This window comes from Pogoniulus pusillus, chromosome 22, assembly GCF_015220805.1.
Source record: "Pogoniulus pusillus isolate bPogPus1 chromosome 22, bPogPus1.pri, whole genome shotgun sequence".
In the NCBI taxonomy this organism is placed as follows: Eukaryota; Metazoa; Chordata; class Aves; order Piciformes; family Lybiidae; genus Pogoniulus; species Pogoniulus pusillus.
In genome coordinates, this window is record NC_087285.1 from 14,548,219 (window position 1) to 14,566,878 (window position 18,660).

Here is an 18,660-nt window from a genome sequence, read left to right on the forward strand (position 1 = left end):
TCATTGGTATTCTGGAGGCAGCTGGGCTAGAGACTGCACCAAATTATTTTCAAACAAGAACTACAATTGGAAAGGCAAAAAGAGAGAGATGGAGAGAATTGTTAGGGGGTATTTGTCAGCTGAGAGCCTCAAGGTTGTGTTCAATCTGCCTTGCTGATGACAGAATAAACACAGGAAAACCTGAAAAAAAAATGGTGCTCCGTGGATCAAAACAACTAGATTCTGCCACAGGTACTTCATGTTAAAAGGCTGTTCAGTGTGGAAAGGGGGAATGAACCCAATGTGAATCCGTGATGAATGCAAAAACAAGACTCTCTCCTGCTAAACACAGGCTGGCAAGGGAGTGCTGGTCAGGGTAAACCCTGCACATCCTTCTAAAGCCAGATTTATGCAACAAAGCAGCAATGCCTTACATGTTGAAGCACTACTCCCCTTCGTCTCTGCTACTGAGCTGATAGACACAGTGCTTAATTCTGCCACATTTGTCAGTCTTGCCCTGTGAGTCTGATCTTTGGGAAATTCTATTCATTGCTGAATAAATAATGCAGAGGCAGTCATGCATTTTTCATGCTAAGACTTTTAAAGGCCACTGTAGTGATGCATGTAAATTCAATTTCCACCCCCCCCCAACTCTCTGCACACTCAACTGCTAAATAATTATTAACATCTGACTCACAACACGGTGAGTGGCTGCACCATCCAGAGAATCCACTGTGGTTTTGACACTGCTGCTTCCTCTCCATCCTCTATAAAGTCGAGGAGAGAGAATGCCAGGCAATACCAAGGCAATCCATCTCTTCTCCCCTCACCCTCCCCTTTCCCCCCTTCAATTTGTTTTTGGTGGTTTTTTTTTCCCATTTCACTTTTTTATAAGGCTCAACAAAAATACATGTCTGAAGTGGAGCAGAACAAAGGCACCAGCTTGTGGATTTGATATTTTTCTGGAAGCACACTAATCCCTTCCAGAAAAGCAGAGCTGGTGGCTTTATTTGTTGGCTGTTGGCTAATCTGTGTGTCAGAGAAGTGAGCAGATGATGGAGCTTGGGGCAGCTTTATCAGGCCAGTGACTGAAGGGCTACGACTGAAGGAGGGAGAAGCAATGCTGCTCAACAAGGGCTTAGAAAACAAAGCCAGAGAGCAAATCTGGTACAGTGGAGGTCAAAAGCAGGAATGTTAAAACCATCTAAATTAAGTCTCTGTGCACTGCTGTTGGTTGTGGGTGAGATCAGGACAAAAGTAGGCTCCTCTGTGATGCTTGGGAATGCTGTTGGTGAGGCAGTACTGAAAAACAGTGCAGCTCTTCAGTGAATCAGTGAAGGGGCTGAAGAAAACAATGGAGTTTCTCTAAGCTGCAGGTGACACTGCTGATGTAGAAAGAATCAGGAAAACCCTCTGTGCCATGCAGTCTGCTTGATGAGATACATCAGGCAACTCTGGTCCCCTTCTTGGGAGGCAAATGATGCATAGAGCCTCCAGATCTTCTTTAACTTAACCAAACTGCAACACCAGCCTAGCATAATCATGCCAGACAGGCTGCTGAAGCAATAAATAGGGAAAAGGCAAACTACTGACATGCATTTCAGCCTGTGTCCCCTGGGAATGAAAATGCAGCTTCACTTCAGACTTTGGCATCTGCTGCAGCAGGATGGAGGGACCAGCAGTACAAAGGGACGTCTAAAGGACATTAGTTTGGGCACCAATGTGTTGATGCTAGTATGAAGAGTAAAAGGTGAAACACCTGGGTATTTAGCAACTTTCAGATCCTTTGGCAGGGGCAAAGCCCTCATACAGCTGCTGCAGTTGTGTCTGCACTTGAATGATTTCCCCCATAAGAGACTAAAAAGTGAGGATTTATGCATGCAATCTCCTATTTACACACTAACATCTGAGGCTACTAAGTCAACCTGGCAAAGATCACCATCATGTTTCCTACCAAAACTGCACTTTTGTACATAGGCAGTGACATTACTCATATGATTAAAGTGCATGCTTAAATGCTTTGCTGCCTTGGGACCTAGTTTACCATTATATGCTTAACTTGATGACATTTCAGACCTAAAATCTGATGTTAAATCAGGGTGAAGCAAACTGCAGGGTTGTCTGCTTCAGTGCTTTTTTGGGCCTTTCTTATGAAATATATGAAGCCACTCCACAGGTCAGAAGAGGTGAATTTGTTTTTTTCAGGGAGTCATGGCTGCTCCCAAGAGAAGAGCAAAGGAAAGGCATGGAGAACTGCAGCACTTTTATCAGTGGTAGCAGAGAAAGAGGAGTTGGGCAGTGTTATGGTTAGGGTGTTACCTGCCCCTCCACTCTTATGAAATCATCCAGACTAGACTCAGCTGAGCTAGAAATGAAAATGAAGCTTCATATTTACATCTTAGCACAATTTACAAGCAGGTATTTACAATATCTACAGCTATATACAGAAATATGCAAGTTAAAAAGGTAATACTGAAACACAACAGCCCTCCCAGAAACCAGAGTGCCCAGGAGGGGCTCCCAACCACCCTTCCACCTCCTTTCCACACAAGCTTATCCCAGGCTTTGCCTTATGTTCAAGGTGAGTTTGGAGAATTGGCCAGGGGGGTTAGGAAGCCAACTGATTAGTCACAGAGACAGCAGGTTAGGGAGAGAGAAATGCATGGTGCCAGAGCCCGAGAGAGCAAATGTGTTATCTATGTTTGTGTTCTTGTTTTCATGCATCTCAGCAAGCCTATGAGTGCAGTAGACATCACCCTTGTTTCCCTAGCCTATAATCTAGTTCCTCTCACCAAAATATCCCAGCTAGGCTCAAACTAGCCCAGGGAGGAAGAGGGGAAAAAGAGATGTGAAGGTGAGTGTCGAGGTCTCTGTGGGAATGGAAAGACAACATGTCACCCAGCAGCATCCCCTACTCTTGTCCCATGTGTCCACAAGAGCTTGGACTTCTGTGTTAGTAGCATCTCTGCTTTGCCTTGAAGACTGTAGGAGGCAGAGCTGAGATTGCTATTGCTTGTGAGTTTTAGACTCCCATTGCTGGTGTGCTAATCTTTTCATCCACCATTCAAAGTCAAGTCTGCAGAGTCTGCTCCAAGGTACAGGTTTTACACGGGCCTGGACAGATTTCTGGGTTTGGAACTAGATGGGAGCCAGAGCTGCAAACCTGATACTCTACTTCTACCTGCCTGAGATTTGCAGAGGGGAAAAATGCAAAGTTAGAGAGTAAAAAATTTCCCCACAACTCCCTAAGTGATGAAAGTACTCTTCTGATACAGTCCCAGGCAGTAGAACCCTGAGACAGACAGTAGTGAAAATACCACTGAGAAGCAGTTTTGGAAATGCAGCCTTATCAGAACACCTCTGATTAGACCTAAACATATTTCTCTTGCAGACCCAAGCATGAAATCATTTGTAGTGTGATTTTGTAATGAAGATCTGAGGAGACTGCATACCATACTCTCTGGGGTTCTATAAGTAGTTTCACGTGGTGCTAAAACCCAGTGGAGCAGAGAGAGGAGAACAAGGTAGGACTGAGAACAAGCCCATGAGTGCAGCTCCTGAGGGAAAATAACAACTTCAGCTCAACTGACAGATTTACATCACAGAATGTTAGAGCTGGAAGACACCTCCAAAGGTCTAGGCCAACTCCCCTACCAGAGCAGGACCTTCCCCCACCCTCCCCCAGTCCAGTTTTCAATTTTATCAAATTCCTCCCCCCCCTTTTTTCCTCCCTTTCCCCTCCATCTACTTTCTTCCATCTTCCTCCTTTTCTTTCCATCTCCTTCCTTCATCCCCATCTTCCTCTTCTCATCATCATCACTGTAGCTACTCCTCTCCTGCCCCTCATTTCCCCTTTTATTCCCAAACCCAGAGCACCTGGGTGCTGCTGGAGTCTCCTCCCACCCCAGGTGTGACCACTTTGCCCTCCCTGCCTGCTCCCCTATTTAATCAGCCCCAGGAGAGGCAGAAGCTCCAAGTTTGCCCAACTGGGCAGAGGGATCTTCCTCCCATCATCGCTGGTGAGTCCCTGTGGCATGCACCGGGTGAATGGTGGAGGTGATCTAAAGGCCGGGGGGCCTGGTGGCCCCCCGGTCAGGTAGGAGTAGGCTCCATGGTTGCTCTGACATCATGTTGCTCTAATGTCACCCACGGGTGCTGGTTGGGCTTCTTTGCTTAGGCTGAGCTCCTCTCTGTTTAGCTGCTGCTCTCTGCTCACAGAGGATGAGCTTAAGTACTTGGCTGAAGCAGAAGCTTATGAGGTGAGTAGAACTGTGTTGTTCTAGTACTGTTCTAGTTGGAAAAGCCCTCTGAGATCATCAAGCCCAACCTTCAACCCACCACCACCGTGGCCATTAAACTATGTCCTGAAGTGCCATGGCTGCCCATTGCTTGAGCACCTCCAGGGATGGTGACCCCACCACCTCCCTGGGGAGGTTGTTCCAATGCCTGACTGCTCTTGCAGCAAAGAAATTGTTCCTCATGTCCAACCTAAACCTCTCCTGGCACAATTTCAGGCCATTTTTTCTCATTCTATCACCTAATGCTAGGGAGAATAGACCAACTCTCACCTCACTGCAACCTCCTTTCAGGAGCAGCAAGGTCTCCCCTCAGCCTCCTCTATTCCACACTAAATAGCTTCATGTCCCTCAGCCACTCCTCACCAGCCCAGTTCTCCAGACCCTTCATCAGCTTCCTTGCCCGGACACACTCCAGCCCCTCAATGTCTTTCTTGGCATGAGGGCCCCAAAACTGGCCCCAGGATGTGAGATGTGTTCTGCCCAGTACAGAGGCACCATCCCTCTGCAGATAGCCTGGGAAGATTGGTAGAAATTCTGCAGTGGCTCTGGCAGCCAGGTGTAGCATAAAGAAAATGAGAGCTAAACAAACATTTCCATCCTCCTGTGAGCTTATTTGATCCCAACCCAGGTTTGTTCCTTTGGCAGGTGCTTTTCCCCCTGCTTCACCTTAAAAACAACCAAACAAAACCACAAAGGAAGGCTGGCTGCCCCCTCTTGTCTGAACACACTCCTTTTGCACTGCAGCAAAACATGCACCCACCTGCAGACACTGAATGACCTCTCCAGGTGCCATGTAATGCATTGGTTTATTGAATTGTCATCACCTTCTGTAAGCTGAGGCAGGCACCAGGATTTTTAAACAACCCTCTTCTGCCTTTCTTCTTGTACCATTTGCTACACATGAACTCAGAGACCTGGGGAAATTACCAAACACTTTTTGCACTGCAGCAAAACAGAGCTTGGACTTCTGTGTTAGTAGTAAAGTGATGAGAAGGAACTTATCCAGCTGTAACCCAGGAACTACTCCAGACATAACACAATGCTCACCTTTAAAACAGCAGCCTGCAGTGCGAGGCTGTGGCAGAAACCACTCACCAAACACGTGCACACACCTATAAGCCTTTTACAAATTCTTCTGTCTGGGCTGGAAAGCCTTTTGAAATACAGAGGAGAGCTACTGCAAACACACCTAGAGAGCTCAGAAAGAAACCTGTCTGAGACAAATTATGGAAATGAAATGCCCATCTTTACAGATCAATGCAAGGGAGTCCCTGGTGAGGAGCATATAGATCATTTAAAAGACCTCTCAGCCTGTTCACTAGCATTCAGCTCCAAAGTGCACTTGCTGATCTGGGATGTTATTAATAGTGTGGGCATTAGGGAATCAGTCACCTGTTCATTGTCCATGGACTTCTCTTACCCTTTTAGTTTGAGGCTCTCATTTATAGGCTGGTAATAGATTTGCATTTAGATTACAGTAAAATTGGTCACAGTGAAAATGGAAAGGGAAGAAGGCCTCTTATTGATCCTGACAGTGAAGTTTTCCCCTTGGCAGTCTATGTTAAATGATGGTGAAAATGATAAATTGCCCTCTCTCTCTAGGAAAGGGACCTCTCTCCTTGGTTTGAAGTTCTGTGCCATGTCACAATTTGTCCCATTCTCATGGTGCTGCTTTGTCAACCTCTCTCTCTCCTTTCTGTGGCAGATTTGGGTTGTGGCTAGTTCTAGGTTGTGCCTTGCAGTCCCAAGAGATAAGCTGCAGGCAGAATTATACCCTGGGACAGGAGTACCTCATTTGGACTGGGGCATCCCTTCGCTGATGTGGCAAATTTCCTTCCCTGCTGCCTCGAGCCAGCCTCTGCACTCTGTGAGAGGCAGCTGAGGCTTGCCTCGGGAAACCCACTCGGTGTCTGCATCTGCATTCAGCACACTTGTCAGTCGTGGCAATAAAGAGGCTGAGGACTGGGGTGGGAAAGCTGTTAAATAAATCATAGTCATGTTTTGCATTTTTATAGGTGCTTTTTATGTCTAGCTTGCAGAGTGTTTCATGAAAGGAGAGAAGTATCTTTGTTCCTCCTTCACAGACGGCAAAACCGAAAGCTGGTGAGACCAAGGAGCTGACTCAAGGTCAGCCACCAGCCCATGTCAGAGGAAAGGCTACAGCCTTCATCTGGTGCTCAGGCTGAGGTGGCAGACAATGCTACCCCTGTTGCAGTCTCGAGGAGTTGTTAATTTGGAAGAAGGGTCAGGTGTGATTTAAGGGGCGTTGAATAGTTGCCATGCAGCCCATTTGAAAGGGCAGCCCTGTCAGGATGCTCTGCAAGGGCTTGACAAAGCACCACTGAAGCTTCCAGCAAAAGGCCTATGGGTTATGGGGATGCAGGCTGAGACCATAAATTGTGGAAGATTCCCTTTAGTCATTGTATGAGTCTTTGTGTGTATTAGAGATGTGATTAGAGACAAACTAGCCTGAGAACACAGAATACAGAGATCATTATAGGATGCTCTGACAACGCAGGCATTTTTCTTTAGGTGTAGCTCTCTCCTCCCTACTCCTAACATCTTTCATGTCTCACACAAGTGGTACATCAGCACCCTGACATTCATGTAAATAAGCTGCCAATCCCCCTGTCCCATGGAACAAAAAGCAGCAGAATGGAGATATAACTGCAACCATAGCCTCTGCTTTTTGGGCATGGAGGGAGAGCTCTTTCCTATCCTGCTACTGCCTCCACCCCAAGGAAAGTCAATCCTTCTCTCCTTTTGTCTGAACTAGCCTCAAATGGCTGCATTCTGTTGCTAGGCTACCTGGCTGCCTTCCACACATCCCCGTAGTTGATGGAAACCTCACATCAAATTGCAGCTTGCATGCTGAGTTATTTTTATCTTTTTGGGACATGGGTGATGAATGGAGAGAGAGGTGGAAGGAAAGGAGGAAAATCTTCACATGCTTAGACCTGCTGGTCATTGGGTTATTTGGTATGTGTCTGAAAAAGCTTGTGAATATGAATGTGTGGGTTTCTGCTTCCTTATGTAGAAGAGAAGGCATCCTGGCCTGGATCAGAACAGTATGGCCAGCAGGACAAGGGAGGTTATTCTTCCTGTGGTCAGGCCACAGCTTCAGTACTGTGTCCAGTTCTGGGCCCCTCAGTTCAAGAGAGATGTTCAGATACTGGAATGTGTCCAGAGAAGGGCAGCGAAGCTGGTGAGGGACCTGGAACACAAACCCTATGAGGAGAGGCTGATGGAACTGGGGGTGTGCAGCCTGCAGAAGAGGCTCAGAGGTGACCTCATTGCTGTCTGCAACTACCTGAAAGGAAGCTGTAGCTAGGTGAAGTTGGTCTCTTCTGTCAGGCAACCAGCAAGAGAACAAGGGGACACAGTCTCAAGTTGTGCTGGGGGAGGTCTAGGCTGGATGCTAGGAGGAAGTTGTTGGCAGAGAGAGTGATTGGCATTGGAATGGGCTGCCCAGGGAGGTGGTGGAGTAGCTGCTCCTGGAGATGTTCAGGAAAAGCCTGGGTGAGGTTCTTAGTGCCGTGGTCTAGTTGATTGGCTAGGACTGGGTGCTCGGTTGGCCTGGATGGTGTTGGAGGTCTCTTCCAACCTGGTTGATTCTATGAAATCATAACGAAATACCTGCCTGACTAAGGAATATTGGGTGACACTCTGTACCATTTTCAATCCTTGATAATTTGTCTTGTGTTCTACAACAGCCAAAAAGGAGCTGGAAACATCTTCACAAAATGCACTGAATGCACCAGAAAACCTATCAAGAGCTGGAAAAAAGACTTTAGACATTTACAGAGCCACAAGATCCTTATGTGCTGCTTGGCTTTGGATGATCTCATCATGAAGAAACAAGAAGATAGAATAGAAAAGTGAAAAATGTTTGCATAGTAACAATTCTCATCCTCCCTGAGCACAAAAGCTGTACTCCCTTGTCCTAAGGCACTTATGTTACCCAGTCCTGAGCAATGCTGGGTGGTTCCTTGGCTGCTGCATAAAATCTGTGAGCATGCAAGTTCTTATAGACCACCTTATGTGTTTAAAGGACCTTAACTATGCTGCTACTGTGGAGTGTTGTGTATTGTCTACTCTTTTTTTCCACAGAGAAACTGAGCTCTGCAGAACCTGAGTGAGAGCTGGCTGTTAAGGAAAACCATTGCTGGATTCCATAAGTTACATCATAGTCCATGTCCCATCAACTTAAAAAGACCAGTATAATAGATCACCTAATTTCTTCTGTGTTGACTTTGGAATTGAGTGACTTCTGTACAGACCAGCAATAAATTCTAAGACAAGGAAGTTGCTTTATGTTTTTCTCTACTCCTTTTCTTCCCATAAAATGTGCCATAGTCATATGAAGCAAGAAATTCTTCACAGAGGGTTTTGCCTTTGGAATGGGCTGCCCAGGGAGGTGGTGGAGTCTCTGTCCCTGGAGGTGTTCAAGAAAAGACTGGATGAGGCACTTAGTGCCATGGTCTGGTTGACTGGATAGGGCTGGGTGATAGGTTGGACTGGATGATCTTGGAGGTCTCTTCCAACCTGGTTGATTCTATGATCCATTGTAGCTCAGACCACTCTCACTGCCATGTATGTGGGGAAAGACTTTTTCATTCAGGTCTTTAGAAAGAAGAGAAAGAAACAAAGCTTTTAAAGTGGCATTTAAAAACTTCTTGTCCCCATATTGGCATTTAACAATGTCTTCAGTTTGAAGGTGAATGCAAACCACCTGGCAAACCTCCCCCTGACTGCTGATAAGCTGTCTACTAGGGACCAAAGCCTCCTGGAGTAAGAGGGAGTGAGAAATCACTGCTGGAACATAGCCATCTCCAAAACAGCAAAATGAAACCTGCAGTTATTGCACCTGTGACATGCTGGGGGGAGGTGGGGTGGGTGGGTGGGAAACTGCTCCAAATCCCTACTGCCCAAGATCCATTTAAACCTCACACCTTGAGAAACCTTTCCCAATACTGTCAGGAGAGACTGCTCCTTCCTTTCAGTGAAAGAGAGATTCCCACTTAAATCAGGGCTGCCAATTGTCTATGAAATAAATGCAAGCCATAAAACTCAGCCCAAATCAGGTTTCCTGCTCTCGCTCCCTCTGTTCTCCTGAACATCAAACAGCCACCCGGGGCTGAGACCTGGCACCTCCTTACGGCGCCGGCAGGAGATGTATTGTTGGCAGTGGCAATCATGGGCTCAATCAGTGACGAGGAGATTATTTCTATTTTCTCAGCAGCTGTTTGAAGGGCAATAATCCTGGCAGAGCTTAATGAATTAGCGGTACGAGAGTTATCTGAACTAATGAGAAAGAGTGGAAATGGGCTGAGGAAAAGGGGCTGCTGTTCAAAGAATGCAGTGCCTTTATTGGCTCTCTTCTGCTTTGGATGTTCTAAGACTATTTTTTCCCCCTCCCTTTTCTACAGCAATTTATTTCCTGAGTGATTGAAGAATAGAAACAATCACAAACTGTACCAATTTCCTTTCTTCCTCTTAGAGGTCTCATTTTCCCTTAGCAAGATGCTTGAGCTGACAATGGTCCCTTCCCCCTTCAGCGAGACCAGAATAATTAGAGACTGGCTAGAAACAAAAACAAATCAGAGTAGCAGAAGCCTTCTGCACTAGGCAGGGTTAGGTATATTGTACCATGGCATGCTAGTGAAATTAAAATAAAAAGGGAAAAGGAAAGGAAAAAAGAACACCCAAGAAAAGAAAACCACCTTTCTAATGCTTCTGAGATCAAAGAAACAACCCTTGAAATTTGATGGTTGGGAACTTCTGAGAGAGGAGGTTGTTAAACCAGTCCTGACTTATGTGTCTGTTTTATCAGCGGGGAGACAGTGACATTGTTTGAACTAGATACTGACTTTTTCCCCACAGAGGTTGTCTGATGATTTCTGAGTGCATTCCCCAAGGCTAAGAGTTTGCTATGAGAGTTCAGGAACAGAGGCTACACTTGTGCTTCAAATATATGCCCTTAAAGATGCAGCTAAGGACCTGCCTGCTTCCCGCACTGCCCATGGGCACAGGCTTTTGCACAAGCAGCCAGATACAGCCATGGAGCTCATGCAGTAGTGTGTGGTCAGCTCCATACAATTATCACGACTTTCCTTCAGCTCTTTGGGAGAGACTGGTGGCCAGGGTTGAAGTCAGCAGCTGTTCTCGCGTTGCACTGGCTGACCTGTCCTGCACAGTTGGTTGCAGCACCAGGATCAAAGTCTAAAGAGGTGTCTGCATGCACAAAGCTGCTGCATTGTTTACTCCAGCCTGATGGTTGCTGGCACTCTGCCTGACATATCCAACTTGGCTTCATTGCTCTTTCACCTCCTCCATGGCACAGCCATTGCTCCCCTGGAAGATATGGACCTCCCTCCTCAGTTTCATATCTCTTTTCAATGCAAAAAACCATTTTAAAGTAAAGCATTTACTGTTTGTTTCTCTATGTATTAACACTGAAGATTTGAGTAAAATGCAGGCTTGGATCTGAGCCACCTTTCTGAGAAGCTGGGACTGACCCTGTGAACACAGGTCATCTTCTGGCATCAGCTGTGAAGTCTGGAAAAGAAAGTGTCCATCTGCCACCAGGTCCTCACTGCCCTTCAGCTGTGGTTGAGTTTCTGGTGTGGTCACTCCTTAATGACCTTCAGTCAAAACAAGTGAAGCTAGCAGTGATTTACTATTTAAAGTAGCTCGACTCCCTTCACCAAAGTAAGCCAAAGAGCAACCAGACTGGCACTTGGCAGGCAGAGGTGAGAGGCTGTTGGTGTGATAGCGTTTCTGGCACAGGAGCAGCCAGACAGCTATAGATGCATTGCTAACACATCCCTCCTCCCTGGCTATCCTATTATTTGCACTGCACATGGTTATTTGTTCTTTTCCCATTGTTAATTCAGACAGTCCACACAGAGCTTCTGCCCACGTGCTGCTCTTCATTTCACTCCTGGGTCTGTCTGCATGCTCAGGCTGGATTTTCCCTCTTTCAGCTGCTCTGCTCATGCCCATGCTCCAGCCCAGGGGTCACATACATGTTCCTGCACTTCCCAAGAGCAGCAGGAACATGTGAACAAAAGCACTCACAGGATCGAGGCTGCAGGGCATTTTATTCCAAGTAGGGGAAGAATTAAATGGACTGCACGTTACAGCAGCACCCCCAGCTCCCCATGTTTCCGTAATTTGGGGAGGGAATTGCAAAAGGAACAGGGTCAGTGGGACACTGCAAGAGCTTTCTCGTGGCTCATAAAGCAGCATGTCCTGGTTTGTCTCTGTGTTGTGTCCTGGGATGCCACAGTCTCCCCAGTGTCCTGCCCCTTTGTCCACAAGACCTGGAAGGCATCCAGAGTCAGCTCAGTGATAATTTTTCTGGCATGGCAGAGACTGGTAGGTGGTGCAGAACTAATGTGCTCACCACTATCCACTTGACTCCGGCACAGAGAGATGTGCTAGGATAGGAAGAGGCATGACCTGAATGCAGCGTGCTCTGAGGGCACAGAGGTGGTGAATGATCATGGCCAAACAGTGAATTAAAGCATCCCCAGCCAGCTATAAAGTGTGCAGGGGCTTTATGGGGTCCAGCTCTTCTCTAGGGTACAGGAATCCCTAAATGGTATCCCATCTGCCTCCTTCACCTGACCTAATGATCAATAAAGTCTTTACCCATCTGGGTTAATGTAAATTGTAGGAAGTAAAAAGAAAGCAGCACCATACATATGGAAAAAGGGTTTGGCAAGGCTTCTTTTGAATACTTGTTCTTTGCTTCTGCTTTTCTTCACTGACAAAAAAAAGATCTCATATTCCAGAAATGCAAAAGAAAAAAAAAAAGACATGAAAAGAAGAAAGTAGCTTAAATGGTTGCAAATCTGAAACTGACAAAGAGTCATTGGTCAAAATGGAATGTGTAAAGAAAATGTGAAGCAAAAGAATTGGACAAAAGTCGAAATGTAAATGGAAAGTTTAAAATTCTTGCTTCATTTACAAATCTGTGGCAGGAAATTTGTTTAGAAATAGATTAATTTTGTGCTCTCTGTCTTGCTAAAAACATCTACTTTTAAAATTACATTAAATATTCATGGAGGATGGGAAGAGAACTGACATCACCTTTGCTTTGCTGTTCGAATGAAACAAACCAGAGTGAAAAAAAAACCCAAACCAGTAAGGAGCTTTTCATTCCAGGTGAGCATGGAGAACAAAAATGTTGCTTTCCTGTATTAAACCATTACAGTGATAATGGCTACAGAAGAACCTAGACAGAAAAATTTCCCAGCCTCTCTAAAACTCTCTGCAGCTTGCAGTTACACATAGTCAAATTTATCACGGATGCCAGATGGCACAGCTAGCATATTGGCAGGGATTTTTGAGAGAGGAAAAATAGCTGGCCCGTTCTGTGCCTAGTTTACCTTCCTTTCTCCCTCCCACCCCCAATAACCTTCTCCTGCTTTCTCTCTGGATGTAAATTTCACCACCACCCACCCCTTCTCTGTAAACCAGTAATCTGGGGGAAGAAACAATCCGACTTGTTTAGGGTTGTGCCTTCATGCAAGATCCCCTGATTTGTAAATAGATGAAATCACTCAGTTCAAAGGCTTTTCTTGCAACTAACTTTATTGTTTTCATTGGGAAGAAGATGAGAAATGAGGCTAGAGGGTGATCTCAAAGAGAAGACACACTGTAATCAGAGAATAGGCTGCTTGTTGGACAGACAGGCAAGAGAGGTAGGCATGTGGGTACTGATGTCAAAAACTAAACCTATTTCTTTGTGGTGACAAAGAGGTTTGCAACCAACTCCAAGTGAAAAAATGAGGTGGATTGCACACATCCCTGAATGCCTGATCCAGGGTTTTGCACAGGCTTAGAATCACGTTTGTAAGTGCTCAGCAACCAGCTGCTCCTCTTGTGTCACTGGTGGCCAGATATTCAAACCATCTCAAAACCCTCCAGGAGAACTGTGACATGCAATCTGCTCTCTGTCTCAAAGGACACAAAATTCCTTTGAAAATCTGGCCCAGATGGTCAGTGCCAATCAATTTTGGGAGAGCTGGTAGTGCCCAGCAAGCACCAAGATATGCATCTCAGAGTGATGAACAGAGTGATGACTCTGAGAGGAACCTGGCCCTTATTATCTTTAATAAGGTGAGGATTTCATGCCAAATTTCACTACAGTTCTTAATATTGATATAAACTTAGATCCTCCAAGGTATTCATTTAAATTACTCCTTTCGGTTTCTTTGAGAGTTAATTGCCTAACTGCATCTGGAGGTACAGACCCTCATTTATCTGTTTATCTGCATGTCTATACCTCCATCCATCTGCTTTATTGTCCCTGATTATTCATGTCCCATCATTTCAGGGCTGCTTTCACAGCTCACCACTGTGTTGTCAGTTGTAGCATGTATTTTTTCCTGAGCAGTCTTGATAATTCCTGCTATCAGGATATTATGGGTTAAAAGCTTTTGTCTTCCTATGTGCACACACTTTACGTTAAAATGAACATCTAGAGGTAAAATAAGGCAGAATGTGAATGATGCAATTACTCAGCTGTCTCAGCACTTGTCTACAGCACCACGCAAAGGCAAACGCTGCAGATACAGACCTGTCGCACCGCTCCAGTGTTTTGATTTACGTTCCCTTCCCTGCTTGGGTGGGTGTGGATGTATCAGGAGCAGGAAGGAGACTGCACAGGCAAGAAATGGCTGCTGCCTGCTTTCAGCAACCTGTCTGAAATGTCTACAAGAGCACTTCTTCAGCAAGCCCTGGGGCATGTGTTCGCTCTCCCTTTTGGCCAGGTCTCTCTGATGCACATGACTCATAGGTATATGGAAGGTGACTTCACATCAGTCCTGCCCCTCCTGCATTCCCCAAGACTTTTGTCCCTTAAAAGCCCATGGGCATGTTTCATCTCTTAAAAATGTGACAGAACCATTGACATACTTAAGAGAAGAAGTTAGCTCTCTGTGGAGTCATGACAATGTTGCTAGTAGGCTCCCCCAGAGCTGATTTCTCTGGGATGCTTCTGTTAGAAACTAAATTAGAGACTGCTATGCTTAGGCTGCTCTTCCTCCGTGCACTGCTTTGCAGAAGATCAGTGTTTGCTGGTTGCTGTGTGTGTCTCTGCATGTATGCACCAACCCTCCACACACTGAGAAATCACTAGCTATTATGAAATACTCTCCAGAGCACCATTTTATGGCAAGCATAGTAAAATAAAAGGAACACTTACCAAACCCAGCAAACTCCAGACTAAAAAGAAATAGCTGGAGGTAGGATGAATCAGTCATGGCTGTAGCTTGATTATGTATGCGAGCTTCTTAGGGCATAAGTATAATCCAATTGAGATGGTGTGTCCTTCCCACACTAAAAACAAGAGCAATGTGATACTTCCTATCAAAAGTCTATCTGTGCATTGCTCAGTTACTCATGTAAGGGTGACTCATTTCAGTCTCTGCAAAGGCAGGTGTGATTACCTAGATTGTTTCTTCTAGAGCCAGGTCCTGATTACTCTACTCAATTCCAACAATAGCCTCCTAAGAACCCACCAGGAAGGAGTTCACAATAGAATTGGAATTAAGCAAACAAGTGTTTGCTCCTGGGCAAAACTCATTTTCTGTCCAATTTTACAGTGGCCAGTGTGGCCCAGTTAGAGCCAGCAGTGCAATTTGCTGGTAGAGATTTGCTGTTAACTGTTTCAGTGCCTGTAATAGGAGCTTTGGCTTTGGACTTTTTCTCCCTCTTCTTCTTCTTCCCCTAGGTGGAAAGACCAAAATCTGGCCTTTGCTTGATAGTTGTGAATGGTCTAGCTCAGAGCCACAAAAAGTGCCATTTATGTGGTGTTCTCTTAACACTTTCTCTGGAGTCCTGCACTTCTTGTCATGAAGCTCTTGGTGACTGTCAGTAAGGACCACAGACACGTTTACTGTCACTGTCACAAAGGACACTACCAGAGCTGGTCATAACAAATCTCTCCTGGTGTGTCCTGGCTGGTGCAGATTTCCAAATCATCTCCTTAGGAATCATGGACTGTAGAAGTACCTCCCTTAGGAGAGTCAGAGCTGATGTAGAAAATGGCACAGCCAGAAAGCATGAGAAAATCAGAGGTGTGAGGGTCCTTCTGTCCACCTGCTGAGCCTTGATACAGCTGAGATCCAGCTGATCAGCACTGGCATGGCTGTCACACTTCTCCTAACCTCCTCTTCTTTGAAATGTAGCAGGAGATGGCTCAGGGAAATAGGGTAAGATAACAACAGATGGGTCTGCTTTGAAATTGCAAATTTTCCTGCCTTTTCTTCTTTGCTTTGGTTTGAATCAAAGCACTACTGAGCAGTGGGGAGGACTTCCTCCCCTCCCTGCATTTGAGCTTGTTATTTAATAGTGCAACTCTCCATTTATCAAGTCCTGCCACTCCAAAGGCGTTAGAAATGAGGAGTGTCCATGTCTGTGAGAGAGAAGCTTTGAGAAAAGCAAAGAAAGCAAGAGGGGGAAAAATGCTACAAATAATTGTCTTGGCATTCTAGAGAAGAAAGGCAGAGGTTTATGCCTAGAAAACAGTTTGTCATTGGTATTTAATACGGAATGACTACAAACATTTCCTACAGACAGTGGACAGGTACTGATCTGATTAAAAATTGTGTGCTGATAGTTGCATTCTTTCCCCTAGCTGCTGCACTTCATCCCCTCTTGGGAGGCTTGGCATTACTGAAGTTGATGTTTTGTGCCAAGACACAGCCACAGACAGCCACCAGGGATACCTGCCAGGAGGCACTGCTGTCTTAGGAGGGTTCAGTCCCAGGGCTGGGGAAGATGAGGGGATCACAGCTTCCAGGTTTCTAGCTACCTAGCTGGAAGAATAAAGATGCTCTTGATTACTCCACGTTCTTTGTGTTCTCTGTTCAAACAGCCTTGATAGTTTTTTCCCATGCACCGAAGGTAGTGAGACTTTTTAAACTGAAAGAAGTGTGTGCTTCTGAATGTGCATCTTTGGGTTTGCTTCTAAATACTCTTAAGGCTAAGTCTGGGTTAACAGGGCTGAAACACTTCAGCCGCCACAGGGTAACACAGCTGCTGAGAGCCCCAGCATTGAAGAGGGTCAGGTAGAGCTGAAAGCAGCATTGAGAAGTCCCAAGAGAGGGGCTAGAGCCTCCTCTACAGAATCAAAAAAATTGTAGGACTTGTAAGTGACCTCTGAGGATCATCCAGTCCAACACCCTACTAAAGCAGGTTTGCCTAGACCAGGTTGCACAATAAAGCATCGAAGAGGGGTTTTGGAAGTGCCCAGGGAAGGAGACTCCACAGCCTTGCTGGGTAGTCTGTTGCAGTGCTCTGTCACTACCCAGCTAAACCTATGCCAGTCTTGGAACACAAATAGATGTACAAACAAAGCTGTGGATTAAGCCACAGTGCCCTAGTCCACTCTTCAACAGTCACACTCCACTCTGTCTTGTGCTGCCTACAGGAACAAGTGCTGCATACCAGGCAGTGAGTGGTTTCCTACATCTGGCTTTTTCTTTCCACTCTCTTGTGCTCTCACTGTGCTACAGCTGGATCAATATCCCAGGAAAACAAGCACCTGCCCAGGCTCCATCCACTGTGGGATGGTGAGATTTCAAAGCTGAGGGACAAGAAGAAAATCACACTGGATGTTTCAGGTTAGGATAGAACTACAGAGGAGACAACCACAGTCTTGGGCTGGTGATGGGTCTGTGATGAATTTCTGGCCTGGCAGGAAGCTTGAACTGAAAGTTCTGCTGATGTCACTGTCAGAACTCTTACCTTATGTGAGATTGGATGAGTTTAAGATAGGCTTGGTTGATGATGAAACACACATCTATGTCAATTTTTCAATGAATCCTTTCATTCTGAAGCCAAGGATCTCACCAGAAATGGGCACCCATTTCCAGTTGTGGGCTCCTCAATGCAAGAGAGATGTTGAGATACTGGAACGTGTCCAGAAAAGGGCAACAATGCTGATGAGGGGCCTGGAACACAGCCCTTTGAGGAGAGGCTGAGGGAGCTGGAAGCATTTAGCCTGGAGAAGAGGAGACTCAGGGCAGACCTCATTGCTGTCTGCAACTACCTGAAGGGAGGCTGTAGCCAGGTGGGGTTGGTCTCTTCTGCCAGGCAACAGAACAAGGGGACACAGTCTCAAGTTTCACCATGGGAGGTCTAGGCTGGACGTTAGGAGGAAGTTGTTGGCAGAGAGAGTGATTGGCATTGGAATGGGCTGCCCAGGGAAGTGATGGAGTCGTTGTCCTTGGAGGTGTTCAAGCAAAGCCTGGATGGGACACTTAATGCCATGGTCTAGTTGATTGGCTAGGGCTGGGTGCTAGGTTGGACTGGATGATGCTGGAGGTCTCCTCCAACCTGGTTGATTCTATGATTCTATGAAATATCTAAAAAAAGTAACAATTGCTATTAAAAAAAAACTAAACCACTTGAGCAACCTCCTTCTGAAACCTGGACTCTGCTGAGCTAAGGAACTCCAGCTCCCTAGTCACTACTGAAAACTGCACTCTGAATCCTGTTCAGGGTGTTTTAGTGAGAGAGAAAAGAATGAGAACCAGCAGGTCCACAAGTGGTGTTCTGAGCTGCAACGCCAACCAACTTCCACTTTAGACAGAGGATGCCTGAGGAAAGGGTTAATGCTGTTTTCATGCTTTTAAAACATAATTATTTGTTGTCACTGTGAAGAGACTGATAATAATAATTACAGCTCAAGTATACTGTTCAGTTGCTGTTGTCAAAGGGGCTAAGTGCAAATCAGCTAGTCCAAGTTTTTTTGAGTGCTCATAATTAGGTTCCTACCTTCACATTCCTCCTTTTATTACAGAAAGAGGGGAAACTGCTTTGTGAAGTATCAGGGATTTTTGCCTAACAATAGAAGCTTGCTCTTGAGTGACATTTGAAGTCCAGAGAAGAGTGAAGAGAACGAAGCAAACAAGGGCAAGATTTATTCCAGAACATCTATGCATTGTCATTTCTGCCTCTAGGTTTTTTTCCTAGTTGCCTGGTAATGTTTTAAAGATAGTTATAAAACGGTGCCCAGTTTAATGCTGCTCAGAGCTCAGCTAAATCTCTTCCCTGATCATATCACCTTTTCATTCAGTGACTCCTTTTCTCATCTGTGACGTGAGGATGATACTCCCTTTCCCCTCAATTTCCACCTGCCTGACCTATCTAGCCTGCAGAGTCTTTGAGACATGGAGTATTTCTCACCATTATATCACACATAGTACATGGAGACTTCTCTTAGCTGGGACTGATATAAAAAAGCAGGCTACAAAGATGTTCACTAAGGATGCTGAAACCTGCAAACATGCAGCCAAGGAAAGTGAGCACAAGGACACAAGAAGATGTCTATGAACAAGGAAGAATTGCTGTTTTGGTTGAGAGC

At 45.6% G+C, this 18,660-nt stretch overlaps 1 long non-coding RNA gene across 2 annotated transcripts; it reads left to right on the top strand.

The window, feature by feature from the left end:
* The first annotated feature begins 3,910 nt into the window (after positions 1–3,910).
* On the top strand, positions 3,911–8,582 carry LOC135185008 (uncharacterized). 2 transcript variants are annotated; one of them, XR_010306321.1, is made up of 3 exons: positions 3,911–3,998; positions 7,991–8,225; positions 8,388–8,582. It is a non-coding gene; the product is annotated as an uncharacterized LOC135185008 (long non-coding RNA). The 2 variants fall into 2 exon arrangements; XR_010306322.1 differs by lacking the exon at positions 3,911–3,998 and adding an exon at positions 4,146–4,238.
* The last annotated feature ends 10,078 nt before the right edge of the window (positions 8,583–18,660 follow it).